The sequence below is a fragment of the Callorhinus ursinus genome, unplaced genomic scaffold (assembly GCF_003265705.2).
Source record: "Callorhinus ursinus isolate GAN/ISIS: 27379988/994484 unplaced genomic scaffold, GSC_fseal_2.0 scaffold5, whole genome shotgun sequence".
NCBI classification, from domain to species: domain Eukaryota; kingdom Metazoa; phylum Chordata; class Mammalia; order Carnivora; family Otariidae; genus Callorhinus; species Callorhinus ursinus.
The window spans coordinates 10671867-10676704 of NW_027397067.1; the positions used below are offsets into that span (position 1 = coordinate 10671867).

The window sequence follows — 4838 nt, forward strand, 5'->3', positions numbered from 1 at the left end:
TGTGTATGTATTAAAATTATCACATACAAGTGTGTACTAGTTATAAATAACACTTTCTCGATTCTTTCCCAAATGTTAGAATTAATAAACACATTTTTAAGTTTGAAAGCAAAATAAAAGAAAAGTGATTTTTGAGACAATCAGAAATATCAGCTCATAGTTCTTTATCTTAATAACTTGATTTAGGGATTGGATTTTCTCTCTCCATAGAGGCAGCAACTATTAGGCTATCAAAAAGATAGACTTAAAAAGAGGCATGATAGAGAAACGTCGCTCCCGCAGCTGCAGCCGCCGCCGCCGCCGCCGCCGCCACCAAATCCACAGTCATGCCGAAGCACGAGTTCTCCGTGGACATGACCTGTGAAGGCTGCTCAAATGCCGTCAGCCGGGTGCAACAAACTGGGAGGAGTTGAGTTTGACATTGACCTGCCCAACAAGAAGGTTTGCATCAACTCTGAGCACAGCGTGGACATTCTGCTGGAGACCCTGGAGAAAACAGGAAAGGCTGTTTCCTACCTTGGCCCCAAGTAGCGAGGGCCCGGACCCCTGGGCCCAAGATGGACCAAAGGGAGCAGGACACTGATCTCCTGCCTTCCCGACAGACCAGGGGCCTGGCAGTCCTGCTCAGCGATGGTAGTGACCCTCACTTGCCCTGCTTCTCCCTAGCTTCCCTGCAATAAAGTTGAGCCGCTTTTGTTGGGAAAAAAAAAAAAAGAGGCATGATAACCTCTAAATTACCTTCATCATACTTGTAAATAGCATGTTCTTAATTAGTAGTACATAAATGATAATATTTGGAGGGAACGTAGTTGAAAGTTTGTGGGATGAGACCAGACTGTTGAAGTTTCAGGTCCTCATGCTGGCGCTTCCTTGCATGGTACGCATCTTCTCTGTGCCTCAAAGTCCTCATTCGTTAAATGAGGATCGTAACATTATCTCATACGGTTGTTGTGAAGGTTGTTTTAATACATGTTACGGTCTCAGAACACTATGTGGTAGATGTGCTCAGACTATATTAGCTGTGGTTATTCATGAGCCTGGTTATAGAGCGGAAAAAGTTGGAGACCTAAACTTGGTGGCAATTCAGCTAATGAAATTGGACACTAATACATCTGCAATATTACAGGCCCCTTTGTTTCCACTGAAAAGTACTCACCAAATATATATCCATGGACCTGCCAAATAGAGGATGGGAGCAAATATTTGGGAAAACGTGAAAAAGTTGGGAGCCTGAGTTACCCTATAATACAGTATTCTTAATCAATTAAATATGGACCCATATTGATTATTGAATTGGGTACCGAAAGAATATCAATGCTCTAGAAAGTTCAGAAAAGTAGTATTTTATTTCTGAAAACTCTTCATTTGGTCTGTCTCTGATATGACAGAAAGTAATTTTGCTCAAGAGATATGGTGATAATAATGGAAGACAAAAACTTTCATTGATTAATTTAGACAACAAATAAAAATCTGAAGGTAATTAAAGTAAAATTGTAAAAGCTCTCCATTCTACCGTGTAAGAAAGAGTCTCTAAATCCCAGTTTAATTTTTCCTGTCATGTAGAATATCCAGCTGAAATAAAAAGAGGAAATTTTCCAGTCTCTGCTTTTGTGTACAAATCTGATACTCTCTTTTCTGCTCCTTAAATGTCATCAATTAAGTCACTAGTCAATTAAATCACTATTCCCAGAGCAAAGGCATTTTGCCTTAAATTCAACAGAGCTTAAGGTTTAAAATAATGAGCTGCATATGTAATGATTAAAATATAAAATAGCAGTTTATCATATTTTATTAAAGATGGCTAGGAAATGACTTCATATAAAAGAAATTTTTCATTAATGGCAAAAATTATTTTCTAAATGAGATAGACTCCCATGCTCCATCTATGGAGGGAAATTTTAATTGTAAATTGTTAGACATTTTATAGATTAATATTGTTTACAAGAAACAGTACTTTAGATTCTTTAGGATTTGGGATGATGGGAAAAATATTTAAATAGAATTCTCTGTATGCCCATATTGGAAGAGAAGGAAAGAACTCAAGAGTAAAAATACGGGTTTATTTTTCATGCTGCTTAAAATAATACTCATGGCTGCTCCATGACAAACTGTAGCTGGCCTGCTTCTCCACCCCAGGGCCCCACTCAGCTTCAGGACTCTTTACCTAGGGTGAAAGGAGGGAAGTTCCCCTCTTCAGCCTTCTTCTTCCACACCCAGCTCCTTCCGCCATATTGTCTGCCTTCCTGACTGCCTCATCATCAATAGTCTGTCTTGCTTTGCAAGACTCCTCTCCTACTGACCAAATTTAATCTTTGTGGGTGCTAAATGTTTCTTAAACTAGGCTAAAAACAAACAAAAAAGTGCTCATCAAAATCTCTTTCTTTCACATTTCACTTCTTCACAACCCAGCTCTAAATTTGGCTGTATTTTGTCCATAGACCTAAGTGTGATGAATTAAGTTTTCTGGAATGACCTCTCCAAGTTTCCTCTTCTGGGTTTTTACCCCTTCCTTTTGTTTCTGTTTTTTTTTCTACTCTTTCTTTTTTAGAATGTCTTATTGAAGCTCAACTTGTTTTGCCGCAAACTAAGTCTTACTGTCTTTACCATTTTTCTGTTTATCTCACTTCTTTTCTTACCTCCTTGCCTGCTCTACTGAACATCAGTAGAAGTGTTTTATCTCTGAGATAGAACTGTCTTGTCAACACCAGCCCTTGACCCAGCCTGGAGGGGTCCCTGCCCTGGGCTCTGGGCTTGAGAGAGCCTCTCTTAGGCTTTCCTCTGGAAGTACCCTTCCCCATATGGTGAGGAATCTGTGGGGGAGCATCCCATGTCCCCTTCTAGAATGTCCCCTTCCAGGTCACATTTAGGTAACTGGAACCATGGAATTCCCTGCCCAAGCCCACTTCCTGGGTCTCCACAGATCTCTTCATGGAAACCATGCTCCCAAGGGCAGATATAACTTACCAAGTAGCTGCAGTTTGCCTAAATAAATGTGGACAGTTTGGACTCAGGCATCCCCAGGCAAGTGCAGAAGGCGCCTTGTCTATGGGATGAAGTCAGAGTGAAAAGAGAAGAGACGCAGGGCTGCAGGCATCCAGGCTCTCCCACAGGGAAGCTCTCATCGCAAAACTCCAAGGAGCACAAAAATTCTAAATGTGACCTGGCCTTCCAGGTTACAAAGGGATACTTATCAAAATACAACACATTTTATTTAATAATTTTTTACCTTGATTTAGATCTTTCAACTATTTAATCATATGGTATCTTGTCCTTCTATCCTGCAAAGTCTTATTTTCTCTCTTATTTCACAGATCCCCTTTAAAAAATATTTTCTGGGAGAAAAATGAAAAAAAAAAAAAAGCATGTTTGTCCCTTTCTCTGCCCTTCCCTGTGTTGCATCGCAATAATCTCAAATGCCATTCTTCTTTACTTTTACCTCTTGTTGCAATGCTCTGTGTCCATCTTCCTCATTCTGGAAACAAGTTTCTGATAGATCTGCATGTACCTAGCCAGAGCTGCACTGAATCAGCTATTTTATATAATCCTTGAAGCTCAGGTTTGGACAACCAACAATACCTTTCTATAATTTCCTTCTGGGCTTCTGATGACAGCCAGGTATACCTCCTCCTTTTGTTCCATGGAAAAATTATATAAAATTATTGGTAGCCAGAATGTGAAAATAAATACCAGTATTATTGTATTTTCTGATTCAGGAAATGCTAACACTCCGGATATGAATAACAACTATTATACTTAAGATGTATGAAGATCAAATGCCCCAGGAATTGCATGAATAATGAGCTTTGGCTTTCAAAAAGTTTGCCCTTCTCCTCCTCTTTTAACAACTGAATTGCTCAATTCATATTTCAACCTGTGGCCATGATCCTTGGGACCATTAGTATCAGATACATAGTATTTTAATACCATATTTTACATCATTTAAAACCATCAATTTTTAAGGCAAACGAAAATTGTCTTCACCCTGGCTTTCTTGTGTGATTATCATAAAATCCCAAGAGATGTGGTCAATTTAGCTCTCATATTTTTCCCCCAAATATCATAGATATGCATATATCTAAATCTGACATGTATCCAGAGATTTAAATCCCCGTAAATCTATTGTTTTGGTTTTATTTTTAACTCTAGGACCACATCCCCTCCAGTAGCTGTGGTTCCAAGAGTACTGGGATAACACAGGATTGACTCACAGAATCTTAGGAGATTTGATTGATGTTATGGTGTCCCCAGCCCCCAAAGTGCAGCTTGCACAAGTGGGAAGCTGGAGATCTAGGCTTGGATATGAAACCCCTTCTCCTCATCAAGCACTTCGCAGGCCACTTCTAGGCTGATCACCTTCACAAGCAGAAGAATCCCCTGCCACCGCTACTGCACCCCTGATTGAGCATGCTTGCCCTAGAAGTCCCTTCCTATCTTCCCGCTTTGAACTACTAACATCTCGTGACATTTAGCTCAATGTGTCTCATGGGGCCCGCCCCATGTCTCACATCCTTTGATCAGTAGAATAAGTGAGAATCTTCCACAGTCACTAGGAAAAAGGTAAGTCATCCTAAAACAGAGGGGGACGGGTTGTCATTAGATGAGCTAGACGATAAGAAAAGAGAATTTGAATCATACTGGACAACAGTAAGAAGTAATAATAACTGAGCTGAAATTTTTTTTTAGTTCTTGGCTCAGGCCACTCAAGTGAGGAGCCCCAAAATAGTTACTATGATTTTTTTTTAAATTAGGTACAATTCACATACCATAAAGTTCACCTTTGAGAATGTACACTTCTGTGGGGTTTTTTAGTATGTTCATAAAGTTGGGCAACAATCACC

At 39.7% G+C, this 4838-nt stretch overlaps 1 pseudogene; it reads left to right on the plus strand.

Annotated features, from left to right (window-relative positions):
* Positions 1 to 288: 288 nt before the first annotated feature.
* Positions 289 to 707, plus strand: LOC112823594 (copper transport protein ATOX1 pseudogene; annotated as a pseudogene).
* Positions 708 to 4838: the final 4131 nt, after the last annotated feature.